General features: G+C 45.1%; 1 long non-coding RNA gene across 2 annotated transcripts; it reads right to left on the bottom strand.

Moving 5' to 3' along the window:
• Positions 1-1,143: 1,143 nt before the first annotated feature.
• On the bottom strand, positions 1,144-25,171 carry LOC125910759 (uncharacterized). Of its 2 annotated transcripts, XR_007454158.1 has the most exons (5): positions 25,037-25,171; positions 22,226-22,399; positions 19,892-20,032; positions 9,710-9,834; positions 1,144-2,437 (listed from the first exon to the last, which is right to left on the bottom strand). It is a non-coding gene; the product is annotated as an uncharacterized LOC125910759 (long non-coding RNA). The 2 variants fall into 2 exon arrangements; XR_007454157.1 differs by having other exon boundaries at positions 22,226-25,171.
• Between the last annotated feature and the right edge of the window lie 14 nt (positions 25,172-25,185).

Raw genomic sequence — 25,185 nt, forward strand, 5'->3', positions numbered from 1 at the left:
GCACCTGGGTGGCTCAGCTGGTTATAAGTCCGACTCCTGATTTTGGCTCAGGTCATGATTTCATGGATGGTGGGTTCAAGCCCCGTGGCAGGCTCTGTGCTGACAGTGCAGGGCTTGCTGAGCATTCTTCCTCTCTCTCTCTCTCTCAAAAATAAATAATAAACATTAAAAAAAAGATACGCATATAGAGTAGAACATGAAGGTTCCCTTTGCTCTCCTAGCCCCTCCCCTCCCTAGGCTGATCACTGATAACAATTTTTCCTTCCAGTGCTTTCTTCCTATGTGCTTAAAATTTACACTCACTTTTTTTACATAAATGGGATCACACTGTACATTTCCTTTCAATTTTTCGCCTTTTCATCCATTTACATTTTTTGTATTTCAGTGAGTCCTCTGGTCACGTGACTCTGCAATATATATATTTTTTCTTCCCCATCTATCAGCCTTCTTCCAATATGTGGTCTCTGGACCCAGGGACCCATTAAGTTGTCTACAGGCTATTTTATTGGGATGAGAAGCTTTATTCACACCTATTTCACAAAATTTAGATGTCATGTTAAGTACGATTTTCTCAGAAATCCTGTTATACTCTCAATAATCATTTTGCTCTTAAGGTTTAGGTTGCATTAGCTCTACAGTTTGTCTCAGCTAATGTGCAATTAGTAGGGTGTGGACATGTTGTTTCACAATATGTGTTATTGTTTATGTGTTAAATTTGAAATGTATTGTGTTATGTTGTCTTTTAAATTCGCAAAAGTAGATCAGTAATGCAATTCAGGAATTCAATTAGTTAGCTGAAAGTTAATTAAATCAGTATGCTGAATACTTTTAAACTCAGGGGGGTGGAAAAGAACGTTGTAAGTGAAACATTAACCAGGAATCCAGTGCAAATAAATACACAGGGTGACTCTGTCTATGCTGGGATTGGGTAATCCACAAGCATGATGAATTATGATGAGCAGCTGAATGGGAAAATTGCTAATAAGAAATATGATAAACCTCTAAGACATATGTTTTATTAAACTGGCAATCTATTTTGCCCTGGTTCCCAGTATATTATGCTATAAACCTTGGTCAAATAGTGGCACAAAGCCAATGAAGTCATAGTGCCATTAAAAATTTTTTTTAAAAATATTTACTTATTTTTAAAAAAATTTTTCTTAATGTTTATTTATTTTTGAGATACAGAGAGACAGAGACAGAGCATGAGCAGGACAGGGGCAGAGAGAGAGGGAGACAAAGAATCCGAAGCAGGCTCCAGGTTCTGAGCTGTCAGCACAGAGCCCGAGGCGGGACTCGAACCCACAAGCTATGAGATCATGACCTGAGCTGAAGTCGGCCGCTCAACCAACTGAGCCACCCAGGTGCCCTGTAGTGCCATTGTTAAGAAAACCTCAGTGGCCAATCTGATAAAACAAATTTTTCTGGAAGAAGAGCTCACAGAATAGTGCTTCCTAATGACATTGATAACATTTACCCCTAAACATAAGGAGAAGTGGTCAAAACTATAAAGGCATCCTTTAAGGTTGCATTTTTTAAAGCCAAAACAGTCACATTCTGGCTAAGAAGCTTTTACAGTCAGTCATAATGTTAATAATGATAAATTTGCTTGGTAAGAAAGCTAAATAAGCTTTTGGCAAAATTCCTTTATCAAAAGATATCATTGGGGGAAAAAGATACTGTTGGACATTGCATAATATCGATGGTATAGAAAGTGGATGAGCACATTGTGTGGAGTTGTCGAGGGCTGCTGGAGAAAGTCATCCAACCATGCTAGGACCTGGAAACCTTTCTCATTATTTCCCCCTCATTTTCAGTGATCTGATGAATTAGTTGTCTATTTCTGCATAACAAATTACCACCCAAACTTAGAAAATTAACACAACAGGGGCGCCTGGGTGGCTCAGTCGGTGAAGCGGCCGACTTCGGCCCAGGTCATGATCTCGCGGTCCGTGAGTTCGAGCCCCGCGTCGGGCTCTGTGCTGACAGCTCAGAGCCTGGAGCCTGTTTCAGATTCTGTGTCTCCCTCTCTCTGACCCTCCCCTGTTCATGCTCTGTCTCTCTCTGTCTCAAAAATAAATAAACATTAAAAAAATTAAAAAAAAAAGAAAATTACAACAAATATCTCACAATTTCTATGGGTCAGAAATTTGGGGCCATCATGGTTGGGTGGTTTGGACTCAAAGTCTCACATGAAGTTATAGTCAAACCGTCCAGAGGGACTGCAGTCTCATCTGAAGGCTTGACTGAAGAACGTTCTGCTTCCAAGCTCCACTCCTGTGGCTGTTGGTAGGTCTCAATTGTTCTTGGGTTATCGGATTGAAGCCCCAGTTCCTAGCTGGCTGTTGACTCGAGACCTCCCTCAGCTTCTTGCCATGGGGACCTCTCTTTAGGGCAGCTTGCAACATGGCAGCTGGCTTCCATCAGAGCGAATGATCTAAGAGAGAAAGAACCAGCTCAAGACCAGGGTCACCAACGCATCCTGATTTTGCATTGAAATTCCTGCATCTTTGGTCCCAGGTAAAGCAGGATGGTTGGTTGCTCTATCAAGACAAAAGTCATAGTGTTTTTTGTAGCCTAATCTCTGAAGTGACATAGCATCATTTCTTCCATCTTCAGTGAGTCCAGTACAGACCCAAAGGAAGGGGAATTAAGTTCTACTTTTGAAGGGAAGAGTATCAAAGAATTTGTGGGCGTATTTTTTAAACCATCACGTCTGGAGTCCAGTTTCATGCGGAAAAGAAAGTATTACAGAGAAACTCGACTTCCTAACATACTCCCTATCCAACTTCTCTGCTTCCGTAAACACCCCTTCCTCCTCTTTTCTCCGTCAGTGAAAGAGGCATCCCTCCTCCTGTCTAAAGCTAATCTTTCCACCGGCCAGAGTTTATCTCTTCCACCTCCTCAGAACTTTTCCCCCTTAATCACTCCTTCTCTCCCTCAATTTCTTCCCCTTAACTTTCTATTTTCCTAGTATATGATCATGTTCACATACATCTTAAAAGACTTTTAGGCCAAATGCTTTATGGAGGTATAACTTACCTATAGTAAAACGTGACACAGTATGCATACAGCTTGATGAATTTCAAAGGATACACATACCCTTTCATCATCTATATTCTTCAATTCACTGAAACCTGGTTTCTGCCCCCATCCTATGACTGAACGCCATAAAATAACCTTTTAAAATGCCTTTCGGCCTGTTGGGTCCCCCTTTCAGTTTGCCTCCTGCCACTCTGGCTTGTTGTTCTCAGTCTCCTTCATGGACTCTTTAGCTTACTCCTTCGACGGTGAAATCCTGCACCACTTCTCAGCCTACGACGCCTCTGGGTGATTTTATCTGTTCTCATGACTCCAATTACCTTCTCTATGCATTCACTTCTCCAATATCCATAGCTCTGATCTCCTGGATGTCAACTTTTTATGTCAACTGCTTCTGGACATCCGCACTTGGGTGTCCAACATACACTTCAAACTCACTGTGTACCAAATGTCACATCTTCCCATCCTCACTACTCTCCCACAAAAGACCTGTTCTTGGGACATCGGGGTGGCTCAGGCGGTTAAGCATCCGGCTTCGGCTCAGGTCATGATCTCGCAGTTTATAAGTTCGAGCCCCACCTTGGGCTCTGTGCTGACAGCTCAGAGCCTGAAGCGTGCTGCAGATTTTGTCTCTCTCTCTCTCTCTCTGCCCCTCCCTAGCTCGTGCTGTCTCTCTCTCTCTCTCAAAAATAAATAAACATTAAAAAAAAAAAAGACCTGTTCTTGGGCACCACCCAATCACAAAAGTAAGAAATCTAATTGTCATCCTTGATTCTTCCTTCTCACTCACTTGCCAAATCGAGTTAGTCACCAATCTTGTTATTCTACTTTCTGAATATCTCTCTTATTCATCCACTTTCTTCAACTCCACTGTCACTACCTTGGTTCATTCTACTCGTCCTGACGGTTGCCATGAACCCCTAACCAGTCTTTCAGCCTGAAGTCTTGCCCCCCTGTCTTGCCTCCCTCCAATCTCTTCTCCACACTGCAGCCAGGGTCCTTTGTTCAAACCGTAAGTTCGATGATGTTACTTCCTCACATAAAACCTTTCAGTAGATCTTCCTGACTCTCAGGATATGGTCAAATTCCTTAGCATGCTACAAAGGGCACTTTGTGTTCTGGCCCCTGCCTACCTTTCCCTCTGGTCTCACTCTCCTCACAATTGAGAGTACGTACTTCCCCGAATGCTGCATACTCTTGCTTTTGTGTCCTCGGCTTCCTCCGCCTGAAAAGTCTTCTATCTCACCCAACACGTTTTATTCCTCCTTGCCTTTCAAGATGAGCTCGTGCATCATGTCCTCCCGGAAGGCTTCATGGCACTTCTACCTACATACTCATCATCTAATTATGTACCTGTCGCTCTCACCAGACTATGAGTTTCCTGGGGGCAAGGGCCTTCTAACCTATCTTTTTACCCCCGGAATATTATGCGAAATAAACACACAAAAGACTTGTCAAATGATGAATGGAGATGTTAAGGCCCGGGAGGCTCAGCTCACCCAGAGGCAGATGGATCAAGCCAGACTCTAAGGATAAGATCACCTTCCCTCAGATAGATGGGGATGTTGGCTCACAACGTGTGCTCAAGGCTGAAAGAGGGTTTACCAAAGTGAAAAGCAGAAGACATAGTCCTAGTCCTTGAGGAACTTTCAGTATCATTTGCAGCAGGAAAAAAAAGGTAAAAATAAAAGGTACCTTTAAGAAAGGAAACAAGGGGTCCCTGGGTGGCTCAGTCCATTAAGCGTTTGACTTTGGCTCAGGTCGTGATCTCACGGGTCATGGGTCCGAGCCCCATGTCGGGCTCTGTGCTGACAGCTCAGAGCCTGGAGCCTGCTTAGGATTCTGTGTCTTTCTGCCTGTCTTTTTGCCCCTTCCCTGTTTGTGTGCATGCTGTCTGTCTCTCTCTCAAAAATAAATAAAGATTTAAAAAAGAAGAAAGGAAACAAAAAGTTAAGGCATAACGGTCAGCCTATACATTCTATAGAAAGTCAGAGAGGAGAAGGGATCTTTCAGACACTGCTTTGGTCAAAGGAGACTTTCAACTGGGCCACAGTTGGGCCAGCATCACACATGGAAGGGGAAACATAATGTCCAGCACAAACCAGAAATGGGGTTAGGTGTGGGGTGCTTTCTTCCTGGGAGCTTACAGTCTTGAGTCTGTTGCTCAGACAGACTGAGCAACAAGTAATTGGGATGAAAAGAATCTGGTAAGGAGGAACAGGACCTAGACAGAATAATATAAACTGAGTGGGTATGGAAACGCTTCATGAAGTTTCCCTGCAGTGTTACAGTGGAAACAGTGTGTCTTATGAAAATGATTCAGATATTTAGGACAGATGATTCCAGAGGAGATGAAGACATAAAGCCTAAGGCATTAAATTTTCCAAATGAGGGACTCTGACATGCTATGTTTGCTCCTCACTGGGCTGCACATCTTCCCAACATAAAAGTCTTTTAGACCCCATCAATCACAAGGGCATGGCCGGTATTTTCTTTCATATATAGCCTGCCGGCCTGCCTGAAGGAAACATCTTCTTATAGAAGTTGAGTTAGACCCACTTGGCTTTAAATCACAGATCAACCACTCACTAGCTGTGTGATTTGGGGCCAATGAGTTAAGTCTTTTTTTTTTGTTTGTTTGTTTGTTTAAGTTTATTTGTATTTATTTAAGTAATCTCTGTACCAAAAGTGGGGCTCGAACTCACAACCCTGAGATCAAGAGTCTCATGGTCTTCCATCTGAGCCAGCTATGGGCCCCAAGTTAACTCTCTCTCTTTTTTTAATGTGTATCTATTTTTGAGAGAGAGAGAGAGACAGCATGAATGGGGGAGGGGCAGAGAGAGCAGGAGACACAGAATCCGAAGCAGGCTCCAGGCTCCGAGCTGTCAGCACAGAGCCCGACGTGGGGCTCCGACCCACAAACTGAGATCGTGACCTGAGCCGAGGTCGGACGCTCAACTGATTGAGCACCCCCCCCGAGGCCACCACCCAAAATAACCATGATCTTACCAGTTTCTCCTCGACCTTCCCAAAGAAGGAAATGGTGGGTGGAAGGAGAAGGTTCCTGTATAGCCCTGTCAGGAAAGGAAGTGGTCCAGGAGTATCTAGACAAACGAGTGCACAGGCCACACTTTTTGGTGTGGCCTGGCTCTTCCCTGGTGCCACCTCCTGAAAGGATCTCTCTGGGTTTGCTGGAAGGACACGCCCAGCCAGCCTCTTCTAGGTCAAGTCAGGGGCTAACGAGAGGAGACTTTCTGCTTGGTGGCTCTGGACATCAGAAAGCCTGGTTTTAAAAGATGCAGTGGTTCTGTGCAACATGGGCTGTTGGGAAGAAATCTCATTCCCCCCAATTAAAGGTGCCTTCTATGCAGAGAGATTACTAGAGTCAGTCACATCTCCCCGGGAGGCTTTTGGAGAGCTCTCTTTAAAAAGTCCTGGACAGCTGCTGGGGCAGCTGGGAGAAGGAAATGCCAGCCTTCTGAGTTGGTAGGCGTGTATATGCTGTGGGGGCGGGGGTGGGGGGGACACCAGTTTCCTGTTTGGCCATTGTGCCCTGGCTAAATGAGCAAAGGGAGCTTGCTGTTTGTTCTATTGGTTCTCAGATAGGAGAGCGTGTGTTGTGACTGTGGAGGTCCTGCGGGTGAAGATCTGAGAGTGTGGGGACGACCTGAGCCCCTCTCCCCTAAGGAGGGCTCACACCTCCTCCGTCGCTGATGAGCTGCCTTTTGAGCTTCTGCAGTTTTACAGTTAATCATGGGGAAACCAGAGGGACTCCATGTTTAGAAAGGCTCTCCCTCTGCTGTTTTTCTGCTAGCCCCTATTTATTCATGTTCCATATCTCACCTTGCGTCCGAATCAACCAAAGAAGCTGCGTTCCCACTCGGAGAGGGAAGCAAGAAAGTTAATCATTTTCTGAGTTTTGTCCTAGGCCCCCAAACGCCTGATAACATCTAAAAACCTGGATCCCCTGGGGCGCCTGGGTGGCGCAGTCGGTTAGGCGTCCGACTTCAGCCAGGTCACGATCTCGCGGTCTGTGAGTTCGAGCCCCGCATCAGGCTCTGGGCCGATGGCTCGGAGCCTGGAGCCTGTTTCCGATTCTGTGTCTCCCTCTCTCTCTGCCCCTCCCCCGTTCATGCTCTGTCTCTCTCTGTCCCAAAAATAAATAAAAAAAAAACGTTGAAAAAAAAAATTAAAAAAAAAAAAAAAACCTGGATCCCAAACACGTTCCAGGACATTAGCTTCGAACAAACCTCAGCCGATGGTGGCATCCACACCCCCTACCTCCAGTTATTTATGAAATAACACCTATTGTCCACCTGCACTTGGCTTTGAGCGGTCCCTTCCCTGGATTCCTGAAGGAACATGTGCCCCGGACCCCTTTCCAATCTAAACCCCTAAACCCAAGCGAGGAAGAGACTCCCTCTCCTTTCCTTCCTGCCTCTCCCAGACCCTCGTCTGCTATACTCTGTCATTTACGCTATTCGGTAAACTCTGTTTTTACTTCCTCGTGGCCTGTGTTTGTTTTCTATCCTGCACAAAGCCAGAGACCCTCTTGGCTGGTCCTGCGGGACCCACTCTGTGTCCTTCGATCCGGCCTGCCTACATCCTCTTGATGTTTTAAAGGATCCTATGGGACTCTGTTGAGGCAGTGAATCACCACTGGAAATGCGGTTTGTGTAAATCTGGATTTGGATATAATGTTCTCTTAATGCAACCACATTCAAAAATATGATCATTAGCAATCATTTATATATGCACTCAAGTCATAAAAAACCCCATTTACCTAAAGGCTGCTATGTAACCTGTCTTCAAGGGGCTGCTGCTGAAACTCTGCCTGATGTGGCCACTGCTTCCCTCACCGGTTTGATCTGACGTTCCTTGCTAATCCCTCACCCTATAATCCAGGCATGTTCAAATACGATGGGAGGGGGGTTGGTTAATGAGGTAAACTCTGGAGCCACACTATACCCCTTCCAAATTGTGTGACTCTAGACAAGTCACGTTAGAGGGTCTTTACGTCTCTGTGCCTCAGTTTCTTCACCTGTAAACAGGGATGGTGGTATCTAGTGTTTTATTATTATTATTATTATTATATTATTATTATTATTTTGGAGGTAGAGTAAGCTTAGAATGTAAACCACAAAAATAGTTCCTGACACTTAGTAAATACTGTTGTCATTATCAGAATGTCCGTCCATTTGGAGGCCTGACTATGCTTCTTCTTCTTCCAGACCCTGTTTAAGTGTCATCTGTTGTGGGAAGCCTAGCCAGACCTCCCCGGGGCAGAGCTAACACCCGTTCACTGTTCCACGCCTGTATTTTATATGTACTTTTATATGACTTCTATTACACGGGACTTCAACCGCGTTCAGTTTTCTGAATCAAGAAGAAGTCTTCATAGCCTGACATAATCTGACAAGAGAGTAATCGCTGTACGAGAAACTCTTGCTTTTATAAAGAACAGCTCAGGGGCGCCTGGGTGGCTTGGTCGGTTGAGCGTCCGACTTCGGCTCAGGTCATGATCTCACGGTCCGTGAGTTCGAGCCCCGCGTCGGGCTCTGTGCTGACAGCTCAGAGCCTGGAGCCTGTTTCGGATTCTGTGTCTCCCTCTCTCTCTGCCCCTCCCCTGTTCATGCTCTGTCTCTGTCTCAAAAATAAATAAACGTTAAAAAAAAAATTAAAAAAAAAAAAGAACAGCTCACCAGAAAACAGAGTCCTCACTGTAGAGAATAAACGGGTGGTCACCAGAGGGGAGGGGGGTGAAAGGGGTGGGGGAAATAGTTAAGGAGATTAAGAGTATGTGTATCGTGTGGCTCAGTTAGGTATCCAACTCTTGATTTTTGTTCAGGTCATGATCTCATGGTTTGTGAGATCGAGTCCTGTGTCGGGCTCTACACTGTCAGCACAGAGCCTGCTTAAGATTCTCTTTCTCTCTCTCTCTCTCTGCTCCTCCCCCCTCCCTCTCTCTCTCTCTCAAAATAAATAAACATTAAAAAAAAGAGGGGTGCTTATATGGCTCAGTTGGTTAAACGTTCAACTCTGGGTTTTGGCTCAGATTGTAATCTCACAGTTCGTGAGTTCAAGCCTCGCATTGGGCTCCACACTGTCCATGTGGAGCCGGCTTGCGGTTCTCTCTCTCCCTCTCTCTGCCCTTACCCTGTTCGCTCTCTCTCTAAGTAAATAAATAAACTTAAAAGAAAAAAAAAAGAGTACACGTATCATGATGAGCACTGAGTGATGGATGAAAGTATTGAATCACTCTATTGCACACCTGAAATTAATATCACACTGTATGTTAACTATACTGGAATTGAAAACACAAAGAGTAAAAAAAAAAAAAAAGAAGAAGAAAGAAAGAATAGCTCATTAACCCATTTGAGTGTGTAACCAGTGAACTTGAACTGAACTGGTGAAGGAATATTTTCAGGGAGGAGTACTTCCTGTCTTGGGCCGGCCTATTCCCAATTTGTCAACATCCTGCCTCGTAGCTCCCACCATTAACCGCACAGCCCCGAGGAGTAATGCCTGATGCCAGTGTCCCCTCTCACCCCAGAGGCCCCAGCCACAGGGAACCGCTTTCGGTTCCACAAAAGGCCTCTGGGCCTTCCCTACAGCTGCTCTTTCGGTCCCGAGCATTTTTCAGCCCTCCCTTCTCCCTGTTGCTTACCTGTTGTTCCTTCAATCTTCCTTCCTTCCTCCACCCCTGAAGCCTTCCCTTATCTCCGGGGATGGAGTCCATTATTCTCCCAGGCGGCCACTCAGCTCCTCATACTTCCCCTATCACAATGCTCACTACGTCAAAAAAAAAAAATTTTTTTTTAATGTTTCTTTATTTTTGAGACACAGAAAGACAGAGCATGAGTGGGGGAGGGGCAGAGAGAAAGGGAGACACAGAATCCGAAGCAGGCTCCAGGCTCCAAGCCATCAACACAGAGCCCGACGCGGGGCTCGAACTCACAAACTACGAGATCGTGACCTGAGCCGAAGTCGGATGCTTAACCGACTGAGCCACCCGGGAGCCCCAACACTTAGTACATTTTACTGTAATGTTTTCTCTGGGTTTTCTGCTAAACTGTCTCTCTCACAAGCCAGGGACTATGCCTGGAAGACTAACCCCAGGCACAGTCCCTGACCTATAGTTGATGTGTAGTAACTGTTAAGAACCAATATGGACTAGTGAATGAACAGAAGGAATGAATGCTTGGTAGCAGGTATCCACCTGCATGACATTTTCTGTCTTTTTATCTTTCTAAGGAGTTCTCTGCACCATGGGGCTTAAAAAAAAAAGAAGTCATCTCTCAAGGATAGGATGGAAATGGATTAGGAGAACCATAATGGAAACCTTTAAAATTTCAAACTAGAGGGGTGCCTGGGTGGCGGTTAAGCGTCTGACTTCAGCTCAGGTCACCATCTCATGGTTCGTGAGCTTGAGCCCCGTGTCCAGCTTTGTGCTGGCAGCTCAGAGCCTGGAGCCTGCTTCGGATTCTGTGACTCCCTCCTTCTCTGTCTCTCTCCTGCTCACGCATGCTCTCTCTCAAAAATAAACATTAAAAAAAATTTTCAAACTAGAGACTCTCAGGATCTAAGTTTTCTCCCACTTCCTTAAAAATCCAGCCCTGGGGTGCCTGGGTGGCTCAGTCGGTTACGTGGCTAAGCATCTAACTTCAGCTCTGGTCACAGTCTTACGGTTTGTGAGTTTAAGCCCTACATCTAGCTCCTTGCCGATGGTGCAGAGCCTACTTGGGATTCTCGCTCTCTCCCTCTTGCTCTCTGCCCCTCCCCAACTTGTGCATGTTCTCTATCTCTCAAATTATATAGACTTAGAAAAAACCCAGCCCTTCCCCAATTCAACATGTTTTAAAAGAAAGAAAGGTAAAAGAAAAAAAACACGATATAAGGAAAATATGTCAATGCCAGAATGTTAAGTATGGTTTTCTCTAACCCTGTGTTCATTGACACAAAGGCCAGTAGCCACATGGGTCACTGAGCACTCAAAGGGGGGCTAGTTTGGATTGAGATGTATTAGTACAAGGCACATTCTGGATCTTGAGGAGTTAGCATGACAAAAGGAATTTAAACTATTGGTCATATTGATTACAAGTTGAAATAATAGTAATTCTGGTATATTAAGTTAAAGAAAATATATTAAATTTGATTTCACTTGTTTCTTTTCACTGGTTTTAATAGGGCTTCTAGATGATTTAAAATTGCATTTGCGGGGGTGCCTGGGTAGCTCAGTAGGTTAAGCGTACGACTTGGGCTCAGGTCATGATCTCACAGTCTGTGGGTTCGAGCCCCGTGTCGGGCTCTGTGCTGATAGCTCAGAGCCTGGAGCCTGCTTCAGCCTGGAGCTCGTTTCCCTCTTTCTCTACCCTCTCCCACTCATGCTCTCTGTCTCTGTCTCTGTCTCAAAAATAAACATTAAAAAAACCTTTTTCGTTAAATTGCATTTGTGGGCATATAGAGGTTAGTTTGCAAGTGGGGTCGGGCGGCTACCTCCTTTCTGCTCAGAGCTGTTTTTTTCAGTGCTTTCCTGGTTTGCTAGATGCCTTTGAACCCTGGCGTTTTCTCCACTGCCTTTGGTGTGACCTCTGGGGCTAGCACTGTGGTGAGGCAGCAGGGTCTGCTCCCTGTGTCCTGACCTTGGGTCCTGTTTGCCCAGATACTTACCACAGCTCTCAGTTTCTGTCTCTGGCCCTGACTTGCGACCTGAACATAACTCTACACACTTCCCTCTGGGCTCTGGTTTGTTTTTGGTTTTCTCCGTGTTCCCCGCATGTGGAAGTTTGGCAAAAAGAAACGAGGTCTGTCCTTTAGGCAGTTACTTTGAAATCACCTATCAGAAAATATTGATAGATGAAAAAGACACCACAAAATGCCTCAAGTCGGTAACTGTAATAAACAGCTTGTCAACATATGCAAACTGTTTCCCCTCCGTTCTCCCGAGTTAAGGGAGGATCGCTTCTTCCACGAAGCAACCACCTGGGTAGAGGGTTGGGTGAATCAGTTGGTCACACAACTGTCCTGGGTCTTCAACTGTAACTTTCTTGGCCACAGCCAACGAATTCTCTCGCTACAGAAAGGTCGGCTCGGTTCTCTGGCTCAAGTTTTCCTCTATGTATAAAGCGAGGCTTTTTCAATCGTGCCAACTTTAAAAGTCCATATGCTTCTATGCTTGCTTCTCTATGTGAGTGGGAAGGAGAAGAATTCTAAATAAACACAAATCTCAAGCACACACATCTCTTCCAAGTCTTTTCCTTTCCTCGGCGCTGGCAGAAATAACTCCTCCTCTTCAGGAGTCTCAGCTTTTCTTCCTGTCTGTGGTGTAGGGTCAGTAAACGTTGGCACTTTGGAGTCATATGACCTGGGTTTAAATCCTGGCTCTGTCACACGCTAGCAGTGCAATTTGGGGTGAATAACTTCGAGACTCTGTTTCTCCCCGATCCAGGGGGAGCCTTTAACTTCTCTGAGCCTCTGTATGGGGGGGGAACATGGTCTTACGGAAAACACCTGGCCCAGAGGAGCTGTTTATTACCATATTATGCTTGATCATACCTCTGGGGCCTGGGGCCTTGTTCCTCCCTCTCCTGCCAGCACCTACAATAGCTGCCTTAAAAAATTACATATATGTATATGTATATAAAATATGTATGTATATGTATATAATATGTGTACCTTTCCTGACTTTTAGAAAGAAAAATATGCCTCATTTGACTCTTTCTGTGGTTAATGTCTTACTTTCCCCTTCATTTCAGCGTCAGTTCTTGGATCGCGGGTAGTTTACTGCCTTGCTCTTTCTTTCTTTTCTTCTCTGTCATGTGTCATGTGCTCTGACGCTATAGTGACCCTCAAGACACTGCTTGAGCAGCGACCGGTCGGTTGGCAAATCCAGCGGTCGCCTGTCCGTCCCGTTCTTCCCGACTTCACTCAGCACCCGCCGCCCCTTCTTTCTTTCTTTCTAATATATTTTTTTTAATGTTTATTTTTGAGAGACAGAGCATGAACGAGGGAGGGGCAGAAAGAGAAAGGGGGACGCAGAATCCAAAGCAGGCTCCAAGCTCTGAGCTGTCAGCGCTGAGCCAGATGTGGGGCTTGAACTCATGAGCTGTGAGATCATGACCTGAGCCCAAGTCGGACGCTTAACCGACCGAGCCACCCAGGCGCCCCTCGCCGCCCCTTCTTTGGATGCATTTCTCGCCCTGTACCTCTGATGACCTCCCGAAGTTTCCCAACCAGGCAGATCGGAATCCCTATAAAGTCATGAGCCCTGAATGATCTCTGGCAATCTTGTCACCTGCTCTGCTCACTGCCTGTCCCCTCTTTAAAATAAAGCCACGACTTGTCCTCTGTCCTCAGACCTCCTGCCAGCCCCTTCCCCCCCCCCCCCCACCACAGGTGGTATGGTGACACTCCTCCTCCCTGGCCGAGCCTGCACCTGCAGCCACACCACAATAAACTCCTCCCCTCCAGCACATGAGCGGAAGTGGCTTCCCAGCTAAAGCCAGACCCTCCACCTCTGCCCTGGAACCTTCCTCTCTGCCACCTGGGCACCTTTAGGGGAAAGAACAGATTATCAGTGATTTGGCTTCAGCCTCTCCCACTCCACTATTTCCTCCCGGCAGCATTTAGGATCTCGCCCATCTTAAAAAAAAAAAAAATCTTCCTTGCCCTCACTTCCCCCTCTAGTTACTGCTTTCTCTTCCTTCCTCCATTTTGGCCAAAGATCTTGAATTCGAGCCCATGCTCTGTGCTTCCTCCTTTTGCTCTCCGCTCCGGTTTCTGCCTTGAGGCTCTGCCGAGGGCTCCCTCCATGCCTTGAATTCTAAGTGTTTTATTGGGATGTAGGATTCTCTTAATGATGAGGGTGAAGATAGTGCCATCTCTGTGAAACACCTGCAGGGTGCAGGTGGATTTAGCAAATTAGCCAGGGTCACCCGGCAGGGGGTTGAAACCAGCCAGCGGGGCTCAGAGTCTGTGCTGCTGACCCCCATGCCACGCTACTCCATGCCTCAAACTGGATGGTGCGTGTGCCCAGCACACTACGGTGCCTCGCATATAGTAGGAGACGGACCACCATGCTTGAATGAATGGACACGTACTGTCGCCATGGTTCAGGTTCTTAATCTCTCGCTCTGAGAATAACCAACTAATCACCAGGCGCCTGGGTGGCTCCATCAGTGAAGCATCCGACTTCAGCTCAGGTCATGGTATCACAGTTCGTGAGTTTCAGTCCCGCTTCGGGCTCGGTGCTGTCATCGTGGAACCCGCTTCAGATTCTCTCTCCCCACTCCCTGACCCCTCCCCCCTCAAAAATAAATAAACATTAAAAAAAAAATCACCCACTGATCAAAGGTTCTTATAAAGTGCAGGGGCCAGGGGCACCTGGCTGGCTCAGTTGGTGGAGTGTGCGACTCTTGATCTTGGGGTTGTGAGTTCAAGCCCCACATTGGATGTGGAGATTACTTAAAAATAAAATCTTATTTTTCTTTTTTAAAGGGCAGGGGCTGAGGTCTATGTCTATTTTTCTGAAGGAAGGTATAGTTTTCGTGAATTTTTCATAGGAGTCTTTGTCTCCCCCCCCCCAAAAAAAAGTTCATAACTTCTTGATTCATTCATTTCTCTGTCTTTGGTTTTATTTTCCACAAACGCCTCCCTTATGTCTGGTGCACTGCCGTTAGATGACTCGATTGTCAATGTTTTAATTCTGCTGCTGATAAAAACATAAGAACAAATAACTTCCCTGCACCTGAAGAAGGCTTGAGTGCTTCCTCAGCTGGCTGCCTCCAAGATAAGAATCAAACACTTCGGCCCGACGGCTGAGACTTTAAGTAATCAAACCCCAGGACGTTTTACCAGTACCTGTCTTCCATTTTTCTCCGACTTGAATCATCTGTCCAGCCGGGCTGAAGTCTTGTACCTTTAAAACTTCTGTTCGAACACACTTTCGTCAGCTCCTCTGACAAGGATGTGTTACATTCCTGATCTAAGCCAGGACTTTGCCTGGGGCTTAGAATACAGGGATGACTACAACAGAGTCCTTACTTGTGGGAAACTGTCTAGTTTGGGAGACATATGTGAAAACAAAGTCCCCAAAATAAGGGATGACACATTTGTGGGAGTTATTCCCACTTAGAGGTGGGATGGAGCCAATACAAAGCAGACTTTCTCTAAGCTCAACGTGTCTGTATTTTTTTTTTTCAACATTTATTTATTTTTGAGACAGAGAGAGACAGAGCATGAACGGGGGAGGGTCAGAGAGAGAGGGAGACACAGAATCTGAAACGGGCTCCAGGCTCTGAGCAGTCAGCACAGAGCCCGACGCGGGGCTCGAACTCACTGACCGCGAGATCGTGACCTGAGCCGAAGTCGGATGCTTAACCGACTGAGCCCCCCAGGCGCCCCAACGTGTCTGTATTCTTTACGTGTTTCTTTTCCAACAAGCATGCCTTAATTTTGTAACCGGGAAAAAGGTCTTATCAGGTAAAGACTATGATTAATTCAATTAGGAGCACCTGAGTGCCAAGGGGGGGGGGGACTGTAACTGTCCAAGAATTAGTAAAATTAGGGGCACCTGGCTGGCTCAGCCTGTGGTATGTGTGGCTCTTGATCTCAGGATTGTGAGTTCGAGTCCCACGTTGGGGGTAGAGATTACGTCAGCAGATAAAAACAAACAAAACAAAAAAAAAAGAATTAGTAAAATTAAGGAGGAAAGGACAATCAACCAGTAGAAAAGTGGGCAAAATAGACATTTCCCGGAAGATGAAACATTTATGGTCGATAAATATATGAAGACAGGTTCAATCTCATGAATCGTCAAGAAGTAAAAATTGAGACCACAGTGAGATTCCGTTTGATAGCCACTTGGGTGGTGAAGATTAAGAAATCTGACAATCCCAAGTGTTGGCGAGGATGTGGGGGAACAATGGGCTCCCATAGATGATGCTGAAACTGCGAATCAGTAAAAAGCACTTTGGTAAACAGTTTGGAATTGAAACTGCAGAGTTGAAAGTTGACTTTAGCCTTTGACCCAGCATTTCTACTTTACATAAATACACAAGAGAAGTTCCTGCCCTTGTGCACCCGTGGGTTTTACACACATCTTCTTGGCCGCACTTTTGCGAAAGCAAAAACCTGCAGCAACGTGAACGTCCATGATCAGAGCATCGGTCGTATTAGTTTGAGTTCCCCAAAAGCAAAGATGGGGTCGAGGACTCGGGTGCAGGTTGTTTATCTGGGAAGTGATCTCGGGCCTCGGGAGGGAAGGAGAGAAGGGTGAGGCAGAGCAGGAAGGGAGGCTGACACGGGGCATGAGATTCCACGGACGCCTCTGAGAGGTGTACAGAATGCCTCCCAGAATTGTTCATCCGAAGGATGGGAGCCTGGGGCATTTATCTCTTGGCTCACATCCCCCCTTTGGTTGAGGGTTAGCTCTCCTCACTTTCAGGCTGCGCCTGCAGGGCTGCCGAGAAGGCTCTTGTGGCACAGAAGGGCCTGAAGCAGAAACTGGAGACACCCAAGGCCTAACGCTCGCATCGGGAATTGTCCGTGTTGGGAGCTCACGAAACTGGCCACCACATGTTTGCCTAAAACCTGAGACGGGCCAAGGGGAAGAACACAGGGTGCCAAGAGCCTCTGCATCGAGAGGCAAAGTCATACTAGTATATTCACACTCCAGAACAATCTACAGCGGCCACAATGCAAATAAACTCGGTTACATGCAGCAGGCCCAGATAAATCTTAACAAAATAACACGCAAAGTAAAAAAGAAGTCCCAGGATATTATGTAGGGCACAATGCTCTTTAATGAAGAAACCAACTAGGGGCACAGGGTGGCTCAGGTCATGATCTCAGGGTTTGTGGGTTCAAGCACCACATGGGGCTCTGTGCTGACAGCTTGGAGCCTGGGGCCTGCTTCGGATTCTGTGTCTCCCCCTCTCTCTGCCCCTCCCCCGCTTGCGCTCTGTCTCTGTCTCTCTCTCTCAAAATAAATATTTTTAAAAATTAAAAAAAGTAAAGAAAATAACTAAAATGCATGTTTTGGGAATATGCATGCGGGTTTGCATACACAAAAATATATACTTAAGTGTTTATGTAAATATATAGACATAAATTTCTAGAAATTAAACTTGTTCTGTGTACTTGAATTCTAAGGGGGGAAAAACTGCAAAGGATTATTGAAAGAACTAAGGAAATCCGGAAAGTTAATGAGAAAAGGACAAAAAAAAAAAAAAAAAGAAAAACGGGAGAAAGATAAAAAAAAAAAAAAAAAAAAAAAAAAAAAAGAAAATGGGCAGAAAGATACAAACAGATATTTCACAAGAGGAAATATATATAGCTGTTAAGTATATATAAACACATTCAATCTCAACTTTAAAAAATGTTTTTAATGTTTATTTAGTTTTGAAAGAGAGGGGGGGAGACAGAGGATCCGAAGCAGGCTCCATGTTGACAAGAGGGAGCCTGAGGAGGGGCTGGAACGCAAGAACCGTAAGATCATGACCTGAGCCGAAGTTGGATGCTTAACTGACTGAGCCATCCAGGCGCCCTTCAACCTTTGTAAAAAGCAAGACTTTTTAACTTTAAATTTTTATAAAGCTGGGGTAATTTTTAAAATTGAAGTGTAGCTGGTGCACCGTGTTAAATTAATTTCAGGTGGACAACATAGTGATTCAACAACTCTACACTCCACTCCACTCGGCACAAATATGTAGCTACCATCTGTCACCACACAGGGCTATTACAATGCCATTGACTATGTCCCTTTCGTCCCCATGACTTATTCATCCCGCAGCTGAAAGCCTGGCCCTCTCTCTCCCCTTCATCTATTTTGCCCATCTTCCTCCCCCTGCCCTACTGACAACCACTGGTTCCTTCTCTATATTTAGGGGTCTGTTTCTGCTTTTTGTTTGTTCATCTATTTTTTTAAATAAAATTTTTTAACATTTATTTATTCTTGAGAGACAGAGAGACACAGAGCATGAGCAGGGGAGGGGCAGAGAGAGGGGGAGACACACAATCTGAAGCAGGCTCCAGGCTCTGAGCCGTCAGCACAGAGCCCGACGCGGGGCTCGAACTCACGAACTGTGAGATCACGACCTGAGCCAAAGTTGGATGCTTAACCGACTGAGGCACCCAGGCGCCCCTGTTCATCTATTGTTTTTTATTTTTTTTTATTTTTTATTTTTTATTTTTCAATGTTTTTTATTTATTTTTGGGACAGAGAGAGACAGAGCATGAACGGGGGAGGGGCAGAGAGAGAGGGAGACACAGAATCGGAAACGGGCTCCAGGCTCCGAGCCATCAGCCCAGAGCCTGACGCGGGGCTCGAACTCACGGACCGCGAGATCGTGACCTGGCTGAAGTCGGACGCTTAACCGACTGTGCCACCCAGGCGCCCCTGTTCATCTATTGTTTTTTAGATTTCACATAGACATGATATCAGAGTCAGGGTAATTTTTAAAATTAATTTTTGATAATATATTTATTTTCTAGATAAAACTATTTTTAGGAGCAAGAAAATAATGAACATAAGATTAACCATTGGGTTTTGGGGGGGGGATATGTGTAAGTTGTCAATTCTAATTTTTACAGTGGATGATCAGTAACAAAAGAGGGTCAGGCATGAACCAATGAAGGGGTTCGACCCATGGATTATATTTAAACCAAAGCATCTTGAAGTCTAAGAAATAAGATTATATGGTATAATAAATATATTCATAGGTACCTATAAGATACACTGATAACATGAAGGAGGGAGCTAGGAGATGCTCCCTCACACCTGGGAAGGGCAGGGAAGTTTGACCAAAGACGTGACAGCTAATGGGGTTAAAAGAACCAGGACAGGGTTGCCAAATTTGGGAGAAGGTGGAGGGCATGGCAGGGCATTGTAAGTGGAAAGAGCAGCATGAACAAAGATATGGGAATGAGAGACAGTGTGGCGTGACAGATAATTAGTGTGGGTAGAAAAGGAGAGCGGGAGAGGGAGAGGCGCATGAAGGACCGAGAAGGTTCAAAAAGGTCCTTCAAAAAGGTCCGTCGTTGTAAGGAGGTGAGATGGTTTTCCACATTGTAAGCAAACAGGAGCCTTGGAGGGTTTTAAGCAGGATACTGACGTGATTCATTTCAGGAAGATTCTCACGGCAGAGTGGAGGACTGCTTGGAAGGTGCTGGGGGCAGGAAGGTGTCACGATCTTTGTCCAGGTGAGAGATGCGCACGGCTTAATAAACTCAGGAGCTCTGGTGTGTGTGGAGGGGCGTGTGTGGTCTAAACCAAGAGGTTTTTAAGATGTGGAATGGGCAGAATTTTATTTCCCTGCTCTCCCATGTTTTTCTTTATAACACTTATCACTCTTGACATATTTACTTATCTATGGTCTGTTTTCCTCCCCACCAGGAAGTAAACTGCAGGAGAGCAAGGATGTTAATTTTGTTCCCTCCTCAATCCCCAGGGCCTAACAGTTCCCGGCACATGATGGGTACTAAACAATTATTTGTCGAAGGCATGGAGTTTAGCTAGGAAGGAGAAATACAGGGTAATAGCCAATAGGGGAAGAATTTCCAGCACTCTAGTCTAATTTAGCTCCTGTCTCTCCTTTTAATCTCTTCCAGAGCTCAGTCTCCAGCTAAGTATTTGGCAAAAAAAATAAATAAATAAAATAAGATGTGCCTGCTTCTGCCTCTCATCCTTGTCTCAGCCTCAGTTAACAACCTTTCCTCTTCCCTCCACCTACCCTCCCTGCTCTCTAGCTACCTTCACTTTTTAATCTCTGGAAACCCTGGTTTTCTGGGTTCCCTTAAGATCCTTGGCCATGTGCTTAGACGGTTCTTACGTTGTTATAGGATCACATACCTGCTAGATATTGTGCCTTTGTCCTTCCAGATCTACCCTCCATCATTTTCTGGAGGCTGGCCTTGAAGGACGATGTCATCAGGGCTCACTTGCCCTTAGGCTTCCTCTTGGGTTCAGCCAGTGGGAGGCAGCACAGGAGATCTGAGGGCAAGAGAGAGACAGGGGTAGGGCTGTATTCCTGTACGTTCCTATTGGCCTTCCCTTTCCATCAGCCATTGTTCTCACGTAGCCCTGGGTTTCCTCTCTTTGCTAGCCCTGGGGTGCTTCATTGCCCCTTGTTGGCTTCCCTCAAACGTGCCCACATCTTTGCACACTGTCCCTTCATTAACTCTCTTCAGTTACACATTTCAGAGTAGGCCATCTGTTTCCTGCTGATCTTGGCTGATACAAAAGCAAAAATACAGAATTGTATCTTTTTTAAAAAGTTGAGATACGATTCACAGAATTCACCCGGTTAAAGTATACAATTCCGTTTCAGGTTCTTAGTATGGTAGAACAAATTGTATCTTTTTTCCAAATAATATGTCATTAAGTGTTTTCCAAGTTACCCCTTTCTGCTTACTCAGTGGTAAGTTACACAATGTTACACACCGTAAATTACTTCAACTTTCACTATCACAAAAAGGCAGTAGCACATATTGTGAGTGTGGACGTTCTCTTTGGGGGAGGATTACTTCCCAAGGAAAAGTTGCTAGGAGTGGTATTGATGAATCAAAAGGGAGCCATATCTCTTTTAAGGCTCTTCAGAAGTAGCGTCAACTGCTTCTTAAAAGGATTATACCAATTCACATTGCCACAGCTTTTCCTGAATACAATTACACCATCTTATTAGCACTGGAAAGTGTTTAAGATACATATAGTTTGCTAATGCAGTATGTGATGTTACCATTTGAATTTCTTTGATAGCCATTCCAATCTTAAACCATTTAAAGCCATGTTTAGCCACATGGGAATGGAGGGACAGTGATTTTGAGGGGATTATAAAATGGATCCATGACGGAAGAAGAATGTCAAGATATACGCATACAGAGTCGGTCATACTGGTCTATGAGCATTAATGGCTCTCTTAATGGACTCTCTGGAATCAACACGTTCCATTCCCTCTGATTAAACATAACAACTACTACCTGTGACCTGCTGAACGCTTTGGATTAATGAGTTCATCTGTGGAATTCCAACACACTTCTTCCTACTAGTTGAGTTAGATGCCTAATGGGAGTCTGTTGTGTTTGGTCCCAAACTTGCTTATGACAACTGTACGCCAGAGTGTAATTAATTTAAGTTACACAAACTGATGAAGCGTGTGTATAAAGAGAAAGAGTTGTTTCTATGAAATGTCAGTTGAAGGTTTAGCTAATGACCAGTTGAAAACTGTCAAACCAGGTGTGGGTGAGACAATTACAAAGGATTTTTTTTTTTTTTAAAGAAGAAGCCTCCACTTATATTGCTTTTCAAGATGTTTTAAGTCCTTAGCCAACTTTAAATTATTTCTTAATGTTTATCTATTTTTGAGAGAGAGAGAGAGAGAGAGAGAGAGAGAGAGGCAGGGGAGGGACAGAGAGAGAGGGGGAGAGACAGAATCTGAAGCAGGCTCCAGATTCTGAGCTGTCCGTACAGAGCCCAAGGCAGGGCTCGAAGCCATGAACTGTGAGATCATGACCCGAGCAGAAGTCAGACGCTTAACAGATCGAGCCACCCAGGCGTCCCAAGTCCTTAGTCAACTTTAAAGAAACAAATTGGAAAGCACAGAAAATATACCACAGATAGGTTTTATGTGAGATAGGGCTCAAGAAAACTGTAATCAACACTGTTCCTCAAAGAAAAGGTTTGGCTCGCATCAAAAGATTGGCAAATGGGTGTTCCTTATAGGTTTTAAGTGAAAATGAAATGTTAAGGCATGTATTTGCCATTTTTTATAATTCGCTGCGTTAATACACTTTCCCATTCAACTGCCAAACTAATGAGTCAGATCCAGTTTGTTTGGGCAGGGATAAATCCTTATTCCCCAACTTTGTTTGCTTGTTTGTTTTCATAGGAGGTCAGGTAGGAGAGAATTTATCCTGGGTCTTCCAGAAGGAGTGACTTACCTAATTGGTGAATTTGGATCTGCCTGCCCTCAGAGAGTGCAATCTTCTCTAAGCAGACACAGTTAAAGTGGCTAGGCCCCCTCAAGGTGAAGGTTGGAATTTTGGGGGAGAGAATTTTAATTCAGGGAATCTTAAAAAGCCTACGGGTCATCAGCTAAGCCACATTCTTCAGTTCAGCTCTGTTGGTGATGGAGTTATTTTCATCTCCTCATTGGTTCTGGACTTTGAAGAAAGGGGTGGTACTTACTGTCTCTATGATATTCCAACAGTGGTGAGTAAGACAGCTTTTATGTACTGTCACAGTCAAGATACATTTTTTCCCCCTTTCATTGTAGTCTGTGATTCTGTTCATTCAAATGAAAAGTTGTCTCTGGTTTACAGGGTAGTCCGGCCTTGTCTGAAGTTCAATCTGTATCTCAGGCTAGACAAAGAAGAACACATTTACAGCTGCTGAGAGATGCTGGTGTCAGGAAATATTTGCTAAGAAGGGAAGAGGAATATAAACATGGCTTGTGTCAATCCTTCTATCCCCACCCCCACCACATCCCGAGAGTCTCACCTGTCCTGTTGATTTCTGGGACATGTAAACATGGCAAACTTAAGGTCACAGTCTGTATGGCTAGTTAAATGAGAACTGCAAACATAGCAGGGAATAGTCTAGCCTCTTTTCAACATCCTTTGAAGCATTTTGTAACCCTGTAGTGGGTTATAAAATCAATGTAGTAGGTTCTGACCGGTATTTCAAAAGAAATAAAAATCATGAAGTTGAAAGTCTCAGCCAGCAGTGCATAAAGTAACAGTAATACTTCATGAAACCTTTTCAGAGGTGTGTACATGTGTGTGTATATTCTGGGTTGAGATGTGCAATATATTTCGTATAGAAGGTCAGAGTCAAAAACGTTGGCAAAGAACATTATTCAGCAATATGAGAAGGAAATACTGTCATTTGTGACAACATGGATGGACCTTGAGGGCATTATGCTAAGTGAAATAAGTCAGAGAAAAAGATAAATACTGTGTGATCTCATTTATCTGTGGAACTCATAGAAAGTTCTAAAAAACTTTTTTTTTTTTTTAAAAAGCTCTGGTTTAAGGTGCACATTTCTTCCTTTCAGCTTCGCTCTTTGCTAATCTGTTCTCTCTGAAAATCTGGTGCCTTGTGAATAAAAATTGTAGTGATTAACAGGCAGAGAAGCCAGGGCCAATTCTCATTCTGTAAGCAGCTGGAATGCAAAATACGGTTGCCCCTGCCTCACTGCTCTGAGTCAATCACATGTCCGACTATCATTACGATAGAAGGGCTGAGATCCAGAACCTCATTAAGTAAGAGGTTACAGGAAAATTTACTTTGACATTTATCACCTGCACAGCTCAAGGTCCAGTGGTTCTTGCCAGCCACAAATCACAAAGGGTTCAGCTTGGCATTTAGGACTATGGTCCCATCTTATTTTTCCAGACTGGGTCTCCTACTTTTCTCTCCCTTGAATCCTATGCTTCAACGAAACTGACCTGCTACTGTTACTGGACTATTCCCTCCAGTTCTCATTTTGTGTCCCTCCTGCCTAAGGCAGCCTCCTCAACTAGCCCATCTGTGCTGACCTAAGTCCCTTCCATCCTTCAAAGATCCCTTTCCAATCTCCTTGATTCCTCTTTTCATTTTTTTTAAAGTAGGCTCCATGCTCAAGGTAGGGCTTGAAGTCATGACCCTCAGATGGATAGTCACATACTCTTCTGATTGAGCCAGCCAGGCTCCCCTCCTTTCTTGATTCCTAATAACTCTTTCCAACTCCGCAAAGATCTTAAAAAAAAAAAAATTTCTTAAAAATGCTTTAAAATATCACCTTTCCTGATTTAAAGAGAAATAGTAATGTACTGTAAAAACAAGAAAAAGAAGACATCACAGAAAATAAAAATCCCATTTTTTAAATCTAGCATGATATCTATACGTGATATGCATAGTATGTGTATATATTACAAGCTAGTATTATCTTATGATGTGCCTTTCAATTGCTGATATTTTCCATATCGTCGATCTTTTTCTTCAACGTGATTTTTAATGGTTACAAATAAACCATAATTTATTTAACAGTCATATAACACTGGGTGCTTTGTTTTCACATATGGTGCTATATCTGGGGGGAATATAGATGGGGTGGTACCCAGGCTATAGTGACAAATTTCCTAAAAGCGCACAGTGGAATACCGGCAACAGAAAATTGGGGCCAATAGGATAATTACGAGAACCGTAAATTAGGAGAAATAATTGGAGCAATAGGATAATTAGGAGAATTGGAAATGTTGGCAGGTAGGCAGGGTTTCCCACTTTAAGAGGAATAGGGATCTGAGCCAGTTGCGCTGAAGTCTGAAAGGGCAGTAACCTCAGAAGGCCTATGGATGACTTTAGGGTCATCTAGGCAGCTGATGCATGGAAACATGCAGGGCTCAGGAGGCCTCCTCCCCATCTCAAAATATTTCTGTTTATGCATGCATCCTTGAAGTCTTGTAGGAAGAGGTGTGTCCCTTCTCTGATTTCTTCCTCCCTCTCCACCACCCCTTCCTCATTTTCCTTTTCTGAGATCTTGCGCCGTTAATGACCCCATCTCTTATCCCCCCCCCCCCCCCCCAGCTCTTTTCAGAGCTCCACGTCATGCTGGGTGAGGGGGCTGGGGTGGGGGAAAGAGAAAGAAATCACCTGTCTCCTTTACTCTTACTACCTCTTGAGCTACAGGCCTCTCCGGCTCACTGCCAAACGTCTGGAAAGATCACTCTTTACTGCCTTCACCGCTTCGCCGCCGCGCACTCCTTATCCGAGCGCTCAGCTCGGTGCCTGGCGCACAGCGGGCCCCGGCTAGAAGTTAGTTCCGCCCCTCTCGCAAACTGGCACCTCTTTCCTGGTTCTTCAGAAGGAATGTCTCCGTGCTCAGCAGTGGGTGTCCGCGGTCGGAGACACCCTGACCTAGCTGCCACCTCAACGCCCCCTGTTCCCAGGTGCGCTGGGCTCTGGGAAGGTCCCGCCGGTCACCCGCCTGGCCTTCCACCCGCGTCTCTGAGTTCTCACCTTGCACGGCCGGGGCTCCCCCAGTCACTCGGACATCTCCCAGGTCTAGCCCCGGGACGCCCCGCTGGCCGGTCCTCAACTCTGCTCGCCGCGGGTCTCCCGGTTCTCCCAGAGGCGACGCGTCAGCCTGCACCCCCCCCCCCCCCCCC

The sequence above is a fragment of the Panthera uncia genome (assembly GCF_023721935.1).
Source record: "Panthera uncia isolate 11264 chromosome B3 unlocalized genomic scaffold, Puncia_PCG_1.0 HiC_scaffold_2, whole genome shotgun sequence".
NCBI classification, from domain to species: domain Eukaryota; kingdom Metazoa; phylum Chordata; class Mammalia; order Carnivora; family Felidae; genus Panthera; species Panthera uncia.